This window comes from Myxocyprinus asiaticus, chromosome 2 (genome assembly GCF_019703515.2).
Source record: "Myxocyprinus asiaticus isolate MX2 ecotype Aquarium Trade chromosome 2, UBuf_Myxa_2, whole genome shotgun sequence".
NCBI classification, from domain to species: Eukaryota; Metazoa; Chordata; class Actinopteri; order Cypriniformes; family Catostomidae; genus Myxocyprinus; species Myxocyprinus asiaticus.
The window spans coordinates 11675832-11689697 of NC_059345.1; positions in this window are offsets into that span (position 1 = coordinate 11675832).

Here is a 13866-nt window from a genome sequence, read left to right on the forward strand (position 1 = left end):
TTTACGAGTTCTGGTTGTCATACACAAATTACAAACTGTCTTAACTGAATAGTTCACCTAAAAATACTCACCCTCATTCCACCCCAGATGTTTTACTTTCTTTCTTCTGAAGAACACAAACAAAGATTTTTAGAAGAATATCTCAGCTCTGTAGGTCCATACAATGCAAGTGAATGGTGGCCAGAAATTTGAAGCTCCAAAAAACTCATAAAGGCAGCACCAAAGTAATCCATATGACTCCAGTGGTTTAATCTATGTCTTTCTGAAGCGATCTAATCAGTTTTGGGTGAGAACATACCAAAATATAACTCCTTTTTCACTGTACATCTTGCCATGGCAGTCTCTTGGCACAATCCTGATTTCAAGCTCGATTACACTTCCTGATGCACAGAGCATTAGATGGCGTTAGGAAGTGTAATCAGGCTTGAAATCATGATCATCAAGGGACTACTAAAGTCAAGATTTATTGTGAAAATGGAGTTACATTTTTGTCTTTTCTCACCCAAAACCAATTGGATCGCTTCAGAAAAAATTGATTAAAACACTGGAGTCATATGGATTATTTTTATGCTGCCTTTATGTGCCAATCCTATCTCATGAGAATTCGTCACAATAGTACAAGGTGGCATTCATACGAAATAGTATGAGTTATACACCAACCAATGAGCATCACTTCCCTTGTGCCATTGTATAGTTTTCAATGTGGCGTTTGTTCAGTGTTAATCCAATACTGTGTTTTCATAACTTTAACTCCTAACCCAAACCCCATTCCTAAACTTAGCCACAAAGTGTAACACCTTACCCTACCCAGAGCATAAACATAACCATGATATTAATGTTTAAAGGCCTGATGTGTAAAATGGAAGAAAGCAACACTTCCGGGTTCCGAACACATGTTCGTAAAGCTTATGTGATTGGTTGACGTATAAGTCATACGTTTTCAGACAAATTAAGTTATACGAATTCGCCACCTCATAGTATTGTAACGAATTCTCATGAGACTATGTTGCTAAGGCACTTACAATATAAGTGAATAATTCTTTAATCATAGAAAACTGCATGGTTAAGCCCAAAATATCAATGCAAAGCCCAAAATATCAATGCAGTACATGCAGCATGTGACATCACAGTGATGAAAGTATAGTCATCATAGCTGGGAGGAGATGCTGGTTGGCCAGCCAAGAAAGACAGAAGACGTTGAAAGCCACAAGTTTGGAAAAAGCAAAGAGCAGACCTGCCACTTGAAGCCAAGCACCACAAAACCACAGAAACCATGGTGGAATTGGCCACCATTGTGGGTATTACCAGGTGCCAGGGAAAGACAAGGACCAGAGCACACAGACAAAGACAGAATGGTCGAGCCGTAGCCTGGCCTGAGTTTCATTAAACTCTGCTGATCCATGTCATAAACAACTCTGCTCTGGAGATATCACCCATATATCAAATACACTGACACAATGCCCACAGTGACACAACCAAGTTCTGCTTCAACTGATTCAACATAAAGCACTGATCACAGTCTCTATGTGTGTTAGAGTAGTTCTAAAAAGTAAAATTCTTCAGACCAATTCGTGATTTGTGGGAAAGAGAGTCAAAAATCGGACAGTAGGGGCCATTCACACCAAACACGTTTTCACATCCGTCTGTGCTGGGGGTTTTTTCCAATTGTTTTCCTGTGTAAACATACGCTAGATGGTCATTTTTGACTTGCATCATTTCTTGCGCAGGAAAGCCACGTTTTTTGGAACCTGTGTGAAGTTAAAAAGTGTGTTCTTCATGCACAACTATCGTATATGACTTCAGAATACTTGGAATATATAGATCACTCAAGTCCTATGGACTACCAGAGTTCCCACATTTGTTAACCAATTAATTTCCATGATATTTCCGTGACTTTTCCAGTCGTTCGAATTACAGGATAAGGATTTTTTTAAATCATTTAATAGAGATCATACTCACGAAGAACAATTTCTTGCCAATGAAATATTTTAGAGCAGAGCATAACTAGAAATAAATAATATTTTCAATATAGAAATGTCCTTGACTTTTTAAGATTTAAAAGAATAGTTTACCCAAAAATGAAAATTCATCATTTACTCACCCTCATGCCATCCCAGATGTGTATGACTTTCTTTCTTCTGCTAAAAGCTCTGTTGGTTCTCACAGTGTAAGTGAATGGGTACCAAAATTTTGAAGCTCCAAAAAGCATATGAAGGCAGCATTAAAGTAAGACTCCCGTGGTAAAAACATGGCCAGGACATTCAACTAAATATTCACCTTTTATGTTCCACAGAAGAAAAAAGTCATAAAAGGTTTTGAACGACATAAGGGTGAGTAAATCCTTTTCAGCTGAACTATATATTTAATGTATCATTGGTGCAATAATTACCAAATAACAATGGCATGTGATTAAAAGTTAAAGACATAAATGCATCTCAGACCATTTTCTAGACCCTGGGCAGTATTTCCAAACCCCAATGCTATTCCTAATTTTTCATAGTCAAAACACCACTTCTGCAGAGAGTGAGAAAGACAAGCACTTTCTCTCTGTTTAGGAAGGTGGGGTAAGCTGTGCCTTCTCTTTCAGGTAGCCATAACTGACAGCAGCCTCTACTGTGCAATTAATTTATGAATTTATAACAGGAAACCAGACTGCTTCAACGAAGCATGCATGCCCACAGTTATGACCCAAATTTAACAGCAAAAACAGTGAATGTTGTTTAAAAGAAAGCCCAAAACTTTTCAAAAGTTTTTTTTTTTTTTTTTTTTTTTTTGCCAGTTGTTGGATAAGACAACATAATAGGTAATTACAATCCATCTTGTGTTAGCTGAAATGTACTAGCAGACAATAAAACTCTTACTATTTACATTAAACATCTTTTTTATAATAACAAACCAAAAATGGGTTGAACTGAGTAAATAAATTAGTTTTAATTACTGTCTGAGACTGCAGTGGTTTCTTTGTTGAGTTTACAAATTAAATTGGTGACGGAAACAGGCCACAGGACATTCATCAAGGCTTCCATTTAAGGCCTTCAGGTTTAAATAAATCCTGTTGTCTTTGTGCAGTCTTTATAAGAATATGTAGTACAATGCAGAATAAAATCTGCTGAGCCAACAATTAGCCAATCAGTTGTGTTTCAGCAGACAAGCCTGAACAGAACACAAGCTTTTCTACTGTATAATAATGAATCTACTATAACCCAGACTTACATGTAAATAAAATATTTTTGTGTTTAACATGGTGGTAACAGTTTATTATCTTAATGAAACCCTTGTCATGGCATTCCTTTGTCCTGTAATGTGCACCCAACAAATTATAACCAGCCCTTTGTCTAATTATGTTGATCCAAGGTGCAATATTATTCCTCTCTTTTTATCCTGCACTGCCAGGAACCAGGCAGAGTTTTGTGAGATTAAACTGGCAATACTGGCACAACATCATGTAACTCCAAATTTCACACACTCCAGGCAACTATCACAGCTTTCTTAGAGCTTTCTGTGAATGTTGTTTTAAAGCCTCTTCAGGCACATCCCTTTTGACAATGTCCATGGATGGCTCCTCGAATTAGTTTGTCTGTTAGTGGTCTGCACGGGCCTTAAAATGAAACCAAACCCGACCCGTAATCGAGACCCTACCCGGCCGGAACTATACCGTCAGATTTTAAGCCCGAACCCGACGCGAAATCGCTTACTATCTAATTTATTCTCTTAGCAGTACTGTTGCAATAGGCTGTATTTTATGTAAGCATATATGCAACGTTCGTAACAGTACTGAAACAGTAAACATACACCGATTTAACAAGGCAAAGCAGCCCCTTAGTACACTAGAGCAGAAGGGGAAAAAAGTATTGCCTTACCGTTTATTCAGCCTGATCTCACAATCGGCAAGTGTGTGCCGATTGTTCTTTAGCCGAAATCGGTATTGTTTGTCCAAATTTGAAAACACTGCCTCCAGAGGCTAAAGTGGTTAGTGTTTCAGAGCATATAAACAAGTGTGACATCCATTTATATCCAGGAGAGGTCGCCAGAAGCCAGTTGTAAAAAACAATTGTTTTCAGCTGAACAGGGTGTAAAACAGTGAAGAGAAATGCTTATTTTATTTAATCTACACCCCAACCAAAATCCAAATCTAACCCTAAACATTAGTAGAGACAAAATGCAATGTTAGGGACAAAAATGCAACCTCCTTAACATACTCGTGATTATTTATACAAACGTGATTACTTCCTAGTTTGATTAGGGACTGAACTGTGGTCTCCCATGCAACTGACGCAATGCTACCAGTCGAGCCACGAGGGAAAGTAATTCTTGTTGAGCTGTTCCAAATATGTCCGATGGGAGATAGGCATACTGTTGCCGATCCTAGGGTAATGGCACTTTCGGAAACAGCATGCCGACTTCCCGTGTGATCATGTTAGTTTATTTGCTGAAACTTCACTTGGTGCAGAACAATCTGGAATAATATGAAACAATGCAACAGTCCCCTCTTGGTGCAGAACAATCTGGAATAATACGAAACACTGCAACAGTCCCCTCTATGCAGCCTGAACTTGTTTAGAATATTGAATCTTTGTGACAACTGCGCTAAAAACAATCAAAACGCAGTGCAAAGAATGAAACAGAGTGCAGGTGTCTCAACGTGTTTTTGAAAATTGGAAGTTATTTTTAATTTGACACAGTGTTTAAACAGTGCCGGTCCAGCATGAGACACTGAAGAAAAAGCGAGATACGGTGCAAATGTCAAAGACATTCGTCCAGTATGTGTTTACATAGGAAAACAATGGGAAAACAGAACAGACGTGCGCAAAAACACGTTTGACGTGTCTGTGAGTGAGAGTGCGTGCGCAAAACAAGTTCGGTAAGCCTGTTTATTTTTTCATTAATTACAAACCCCAACCCGACCCGAACCCGAAGTCCTACTTGAAAAACTGACCTGAACCCAGCCCGAAACCCGTCGGGTTCTCGGGTCCCATCGGGTCCGGGTCGGGTTGCAGACATCTAATGTCTATCTGTCAATGTTTGTCCAAAGGAAATCTATGCTGTGGTGCTCTATAAATTACAAAAAGAAAGCCAGGTTATTGAGGACACAGGGGCAGCTGTGTTTGATCTGACAGGGTTAAAATGTGTGTCCAGCAGCCTCTTTGATATTTTCTCACCAGGAAATTCACAATACCACTATTTACATGGCATAAATCCCTCTTATAAATTCACAATGATTGAGGGGGCTTGAGCATTCCATTACAATGCCAAATTGCTATAGCATTTTCTCAAGCTGGACACTAATGATAGTGATCATTCTTGCCCTCTATTCGCATGTTTACACGTAAACACCTGTAGCCTCTTTAATCTGAGATTTAAGTAAAAATGAGGGAGCATAAGGGGGCAAGTCTTGGCAGCCCTGGTACTTTGGCTTGAGTTGGAGGCCTCTAGCACACCTGGTTACATACAGAGCAACCCCAGAGAGAGAAATCTACCCAAGCAGTGAGGCCACAGGCAGGAGAGTATTTTTCCATATATTAGATATGACTGTGTCTGCTAGATTCACAAATTTCTAGTATTAAGCAATAAGCATTAACACGAAGTAGATTAATCTAGTAAATTCCATGTAAAATACAAGCTATTCTATCAAATAACACACATCTATCATTTGTGCAACAGCTGTACATCAAAGCTATTCTTTTCTCATGTCATACAATACTTGTATCGTTGCTCAAATTATCAGCAGTTCTTCTGATCTGAAAGAGTTACTTTTAATTCCAGTACAGAATTGGCGGTTTAAAACAAAAACAAAACTTTTCAGTTACAAGCACATCGGACCTTTTCTACTGTAACTCTAAAGAGTTGTTAGGGCAGATTTTAATATATAACCAAAGCAACCATATTCCTTTCTACAATAAGAACAGTTTAGAGGCTGAAAAGATCCAATGTGTCTGTGGCCTAGTGGTTAAACATCTAGGTAACTTTGTTCCCTGAAAGGAACAGATTTGTACTTTGAAAGGTCTTTTGTGTACCTTCTAAGGTACAATTAATGAAAAGGAATGGAAATGTACCCTCTTGAACCTTCTGAGTGTGTGTGTACTGATTCAAGGTCCAGAATAAAAACTTGCCGTTGACATTAAGAAAAATCTCGTTGAACAGTCCTCAGATTAAACAAGAGTGACATCATTTGTCACTTACAGTAGCGCACTATGTAGCTGTCAGTCTGAGGATAAAAGCTGTTGATTGATGATCCCAGGTTTATAAATGAGCATTTACTAATTACCACAAACCTACATTTATGCATGTCTGTTATATATATATATATATATAATCTCAGCAAAAAAATAAACGTCCTCTCACTTTCAACTGCTTTTATTTTCAGCAAACTTAACATGTCAATATTTATATGAACATTTAAAGATTAAACAACTAAGACATAAACTGAACAAGTTTCACAGACATGTGACTAACAGAAATGGAATAATGTGTCCCTGAACAAAGGGGGGGTCAAAATCAAAAGTGTCAAAAAAATTACGTGTCGTTTCAAGTTCTGGCTTTCGTGCGTGTACATGTTTTTAAAATGTAAATTGGTATTATTAGTTAGCTGTGACATAATGTATGATGCCCAAAGGCATAGGGTGTCTTATTCATTGTGAAACTGTGTTTTCTTAATGGCATGAATCACACTGAAGGCCTAGACTTTTAATGCACGGTCCGCCACTGTCATCGCCAGAGTAAGCATATATAAAGCAGCTTTCCTCCATGGCGGTGACGATCCTTCTGGCATCCCTCCATCCACCCCATCTCCTCCATCCTCTCATCATTAACTCTATAAGTTCTGAGGGGTATTCGAGCTCGGGTCAAGTTTCGAGCCTTGAGCCCTCGTCCAGGGACAATGCGCCAAACTCATTTACACTATCCTCACTACAGGATTACATTAATTGCAAACTACTGAAACTATATGCTGTTGAACAAATAAAGCAATCCACAGCTTGCATGGTTAGAATGTGTAAATTACAGCTTGTGGGAATGGAAAACCCTGTTATGTGTTTAAAATCTACTGGAATAGGGAGGGTGCTATCCTAAATCAAAGCAAGCTCTGTAGAGCAAATTTGATTCAAAACATTTAAAAAAAAATATTCCACATATGGAGTGAACAGAAGGTAACTTCTTGATGAAGCTTAAAGGGCCGTTCACACTAAATGCACCCTTGCGTTAAAAAAAGCTTTATGCAGCGCCATGAATAGAGCAGAATGTAGGTGACTTGAGATGTGTTTTTAACAAGTTGAAGATCTATTTAACTTTACACTGTATCTAAAAAATTTGGCACTCCTGCGCGAGATGCTGAAATAACAGCTAGATTCTGTGCAATGGTCAAATGTGTCTGTCTAGTGCATGTTTACACAGAAAAACAATTGAAAAACAGCACGGAGGGACACAAAAACACACTCATAAAATTAAGTTAATTAAATTTGAGAAAGTTTTTACAAGCAATTTAATTTCATTCAGATTAAGTCAGTTTCATTCAGCCAGCATAATTTAGTTTAATTTGGTCAAATCAATGTACAATAGAATTCTTAACTATATTAGGTTTAGTACATTAGTAAAAACTAAATTTACTACTGTTTAATTTAGTTAATTTTCTTAAGTTGGCCCATCTTAATTAATTTTATTAATCATTAGTATATGGCAGGTAAGCAAGTGTAAGGACAATGAAACTGTTGCACTGTCAATTAAATAGCAACTGCTTATAGAGCTAAACACCACTCAAATCAAACGTCAACTGAAAGTGAAAGTCCATTCTCAACCTAAGCACAAGCGCCAATCTTCACCACAGTGGTAACCCCCAAAACTCCAGCATAACAGACAGTTTTTTGAAATACCAATATAACAGAACATTAAACGTTAACAAAACCCTGCAGATCACTGATTGGTTAGAGAGAATCGTCACTACCAGCATCACTGGATTTGCGACACAGGACATCAACCTGCTAGTTTTAAAATTAGCAACAGCGATAGTAGTATCATTTGTTCACACGACATTCAACCACACCGTGGTGTGTAGACGTGCAGACTTTCCTCTCGTTAGTAGCCAAGGAGAGGATCCAACAAGAGCTGGATGGGGTGACGCAACTATGACGAACAGCCTATAATCCCACCCACGTTGTGGCTGCACTAAACTGCAGTGGAAAAGCAAGCTCAGAACATGCAGTGGAAAGTGCAGTGGAAAAGTGCCAATATTGTCACTAAACAAAATTGCTAAAATTATGCCTAACAATGAATAATGTGTTGAACAGGTTTTCCCAACACTACCCCATATGCAAGTGGTCAGACAAACAGGTAGTCCCATATCAAACTCATTGGTTGAGCCAAAGTTGGGGGGTCAGGGGGTCTGGTCGTCACAAACAGGCAGCGCAATAGCACCACAGTGTTTATACTTTTAAGTGAAATGAACCTGCAAATGGCTTTCTTAAAGTTGCATACCTTGTATATTAAGCTAGGAGAAAGAAGGCCTAGTTTAGCATCCAAAAAATGTGATACTTCAGCTTTTAAGTCTTTGTGAAAGACATTTTAAGTATCTGTTTTACATTCATTTAGGGATAGAGAAATGGAAACAAACATTCAGAGTAGCGTCCTGGGATTTCCTCAGTCCCCTTTCTCAAACCCCTACTGAGTAAGTAAACTCAACACACTCCCAGTCTTGTCCTTTCTGTCTGGGAGAGAAACCTTTCTCAGAACCTTTCTGATGAAACGCAAAGGGCCCTGTATTACACATATGCAGAGGTTTTGTTGAACAACTTAAATATACACTGTATGCTTATCAGAAATATCACAGGGACTACATTACGCAAACTAAATGGCATTTGTGTTGGCAGGTCTGCAGAGACTTCATCACAACTGCACAACTGCAGTCTGTGATATGAGAAAGTTTTCCCAATGATTCCCATTTAAAAAGCGTAATAATCGTTCTTGCAAAAGAGTCCCGCTTTACATCAGTAACCAAGACATTCCCTGTCTGTCACTCACTCGACGTTGTGTCGATGTAGTGACACTAGGGGTTCCTATAGGAAACGCCGCAGGTGCTGAACCGTGTCACGTGGCATGGAAGAGTGGACACGGGCAAGCTGCTGCGTGCCTCGCAGTGAGCGCTCAACCATGTCGTGACCTTCCAGCGAGTTAGGTAAGGCATCTCCCTAGTCCCGTTAAGGGGGGAGAAGGCACTTACCCAAGAAAGCTACTGGCGGTGCTCCCAAGAGGGGATCAGGCGTGGTCTAGGAGGATTCAATCTCCTCGCACCTTTGAGGAACCTGTTGATCAGGTCACGCTGTCGTGAGAGACTGCCATCCAGTGTATCGTGGTGAGCTGCTATGGCAGCCACGTACACTTTCAGGGTAGAGAGAGACAGCGGTCTCTCCAGCCCTTCCTGAAGAAAAGACAGCACAGATCTGACGCCACATCTCTGTGGGTCTTCCCCACAGGAAGAACACCAGTTAGCGAAAAGACAGCACTTCAAGGCATACAGCTGCCTCATAGAGGGGGGCCCTGGCCTGAGTGTCTACCACCTAGGTCTTCCGCATCCCATCCAGGAGCCAGACATGGAGATTCCAGAGGTCCGGCCGCGGGTGCTGGAGCATGCCTTGCCCCCGAGTGAGAAGGTCCTGCCTCAGGGGAATGCGCCAGGCAGGTGCTACTGTCAGGAGCATCAGATCTGAGAACCAAGTCCGGTTGGGCCAGTACGGCGCAATGAACAGGACCTGCTGCTCGTCCTCTCTGACTTTGCACAGAGTCTGTGCAATGAGGCTCAAAGGAGGAAACGCATACTTGCGTAGCCCCCGAGACCAGCTGTGCGCCAAGGCATCCATGCCGATGGGGGCCTCGGACAGGGAGTACCACAGGGGGCAGTGAGAGGAGTCTTGGGAGGCGAACAGGTCTACCTGTGCCTCCCCGAATCTCTCCCAAATCAGCTGGACTACGTGGGGGTGGAGTCTCCACTCCCCACGGAGCACTACCTGCCGTGAAAGCGCATCCGCTGCACAGTTGAGGGTGCCCAGAAGGTGAGTGGCTCGCAGAGACTTCAAGGTCTGCTGACTCCAAAGGAGGAGGCGGCGGGCGAGTTGTGACGTGCAACGCGAGCGTACGCCGCCTTGGTGGTTTATATAGCTACGGTCGCTGTGTTGTCTGCTCAGACCAACACATGCTTGCCCTGAATCAATGGCAGGAGCCTCCTCAGGGCTACCAATACTGCTAGCAACTCTAAGCAGTTGATGTGCCATTGGAGTCGGGGCCCCGTCCAGAGCCCCGACACTGCCTGCCCATTGCACACGGTGCCCCAGCCCGAGTTCGAGGCATCCGTCGTGACCACGACGCGCCTTGAGACCTGATTTAGGGGAATACCTGCCCGTAGAAAAGCCAGGTCCGACCAAGGGCTGAAAGTCTGATGGCATTGTGGTGTGATGGTCACACACCGGGTGCTGTGGTGCCATGCCCACCTCGGGACTCAAGTCTGTAGCCAGTGCTGAAGGTCTTCAGGCAGGTCAGCACTGACTGAGCACTTTCGGTCGTAAGATGTACCCTGAGAGTGACCGAGTCCAACTCCATACTGAGAAAAGAGATGCTCTGCACAGGGGAGAGCTTGCTTTTCTCCCAGTTGACCTGAAGCCCGAGTCGGTCGAGGTGCTGAAGCACAAGATCCCTGTGTGCACATAGTGAGCTAGGATTAGCCAGTCGTCAAGATAATTGAGAATGCGTATGCCCTTTTCCCTTAGCAGGGCCAGGGCAGCCTCTACGACCTTGGTAAAGACACGAGGGGACAGGGACAGATCGAAGGGGAGGACCGCAAACCGAAGAAAGGGTCTGTATCGAGGAAGGATCCATACGTGAAAGTACGCGTCCTTCAGGTCGATGGCCGTGAACCAATCCTGATGTCATACTGATGCCAGGATGCGCTTCTGCATTAACATCCTGAATGGAAGCCTGTGTAAGGCCTTATTCAGGGCATGCAGGTCCAAGATTGGGCGCGACCCTCCCCCTCTCTTGGGCACGATAAAATAAGGACTGTAGAAGCCCTTGCACAACTCAGCTATGGGGACAGGCTCTATTGCTCCCTTCGCTAGAAGGGTGGCAACGTCCGCTCGAAGGACGGAGGTAGCCTCTGTGTCTGCCGAACTGGATCGCGTAGCCGAGGTGAATCATCCTGATGAGCCACCGTGAGGGAATGGAGAGCTCTAACCAGGCCTCCAGCCTCCGTGACAGCAGCACCAGGGGGACGACTGGACTTACTGTGCCTGGGCAGGGTGGTTCGCGGCAAGGCAGAGCAGGCGCCCAACCTGGAAGACAGCCCAGGGGGGACGTGCTGCTCCGCAAGCCCGCAACAGTGGCCGGTGTCTGGGGCGGGCGAGCGGTCCCAGAGACCAGCACACTTACCTGTTTGCCGGCTGTCTCTCGACGGAGAACGAGGGAACGGGAAGTACTCGCGTTCGCCTGATTGACCGGAAAGACTTCCAGCGCCTGGCCGTTGCGAGTGCACTGGCCCAAGGAATGAGGAAACTGCTCTTTTATTGACCATGTGGGTGCCGAGGCCCAGAGGGCACTCAGCGATGTCATACTCACCACACGCTGGCCCAGGGGCGATGGTGGGGCTGGAGAGATGTCCCGGGCCAGACCGGTCAGGAGCGGTCACCTCATCCCTGGGCGGGCCATGTCAGGACTGCCTCGAAGCCCGTCTGGGGTTCTTGGGGGCCCACTGACGGGCAGGTGGAGCCAACTTCCCACGGGAGGATCTTTTTCTCTGAGGCCGGCTTGTGGGCTCCGATGGGACAGGAGCCGGGGCCAGCACCACAGGGGAACGGCTCTGGCAAGAAGCAGACAGGGTGCGGGACCTCGGTGGCCTGAAGGCGGCCAGGTCATGCCATGGCAGGATGTGTTTAATTGCCTCGGTCTGCTTTCTCACCGTCGAGAACATATCCCTTAGCCGTTCCGCTGTCAAGGGTAGTCAAAGTGGACGAGCCCACAAAGCGTGTACGGGCAGTAAAAGGTGCCTTCCATGACTTCGTTAGCTCCTCGTGCACTTCCGGGAAGAAAAGCACCAGGGCGGGGCGTGGCCGTGAGTCGTGCTCCGAGCCCAGAAACCAATCATTCAGCTGCAAATGCTCAGGGCAGGGTGGAGGGTTCCACTTCAGCCTGATGTTTGCAGCCGCCCAAGCAAGCATGGCTGCCATCTCAGCGTCCGACTCATCCTGTGCTCTACCACCCGTGGGTGGGAGCTCAGAAGATTCATCCACTTCCGATAGCAGAAGCCCACCCTCCGATGCCGAGACCGAAAGCTCATCCTCGTCGCGAGCCACAAATGACACATTAAACCCGCCCTGAGGCAGACCGCCTGCATCGCTCGACAGCTCATCCGGACAGAACGAGCATGCTGGGGGATGGGAGGTCCGTGGGGCTGAGCTGGCGAAAACGCTCCCATGTCCACATCCAGATCGCCCACGGTGCTTGCCGTCCCGGCCGGCTGAGCGTCAGCCCAGGACGGACCATGTTGGGGAGCAGCCGCGGTGGCTTCTTACTTCATGAAGAAGACGCGACCGCAACGTTCTCATGGGCATGTTCTCGCAATAAGAACATAACCCTTCCATGAAAGCCGCCTCGGTGTGCTGGCGCCCCAGACACTCGAGGCAGATTTCATAGGTATCCGGAGTGGAGAGATAATGGCCACATCCAGTAGCGCAAACATGGAAGGACATCTTTAAAAAGATGCCAAACGTTTGCACGAGCTCTTTTAGAAGGATATATACTCTTTCTAATATACTCTTTTAGCACTTGCAGACTCAGGCTGCTGAAGCGCCCAGGGGAAACACAGCACTCAACCGTGTGAGGGTGACCACTGATATGCATCATAAGAATCCAGCAGCGTGGCAAAGAGTGAGAGGATGAACACCCACGCATTCGGCAAAAATCTGAATGAGTGATGCACGCCATCTCCTTTTATACCCGTATGTCTGGGGCGGAGAGTGACAAATTCCACTCGCCAAATTTCATTGGCCTTTTCTATTTTAAGCAAAGGTGATTGGGGCTCTCAAGATCGAACCCCTAGTGTCACTACATTGACACAACGTCGAGTGAGTGAAAGACAGGGAACATACTTTACACATGTATGCGTACATAAATGCAATTGCATGACCAACGCATTGCCAATGCGTGGTCCGGCTCAACATGCTTAACGTGCGTTATTACATAACTGTGGTGGTAACAAACCTCAGTACTCAAGGGGGCAATAGAGTAACCTTCAAATGGCTGTGTCATTAAACTGTATGTGTTATTATTCAGTATGTTTCTGCCTTTTTTTTTTTTTTTTACAAAAGTGTGGCGCAGTGAGCACACATCCATATAAGGGGGGAAAAGGTCAAGGAGAAGAAATTGTGAACAAACGTCATTGGTTCTTGTGAAAGTGAACAAGATTTGAGATCGGGGCAGTCTTCCGCCCCACACTTTGAGAACCACTGTGCTAGGAGTACATGTTTAATGGCATGATCTGGGTTATGCAATATCCAATAAATACTCTTGGAATTTGTGTTCATCTCTCTGTAAGGATATTTAATTGTTTCTTTGTTTGAAGTTCAGTTGATGTTCTGTATATTGACTGTAAATGACAACATTATATACAGTATATGGTCCTATATGAAGCCACTGTATTAGAGTCTTTTCAGAGTCCATCCTGTAGATGCCAGCATAATCCATTGAGGACCTCAAGAGCATATGATGGCAATAAAAGACCTGTCATCAATAAAAGATCCATCAAACAGCATCTCAAAACAAGCCACCAAGCCATCAATGGTCCAAAACAGCTTGTGCTCCAGAGATTCAGCTTGTGGTTTATAACCCTCACAG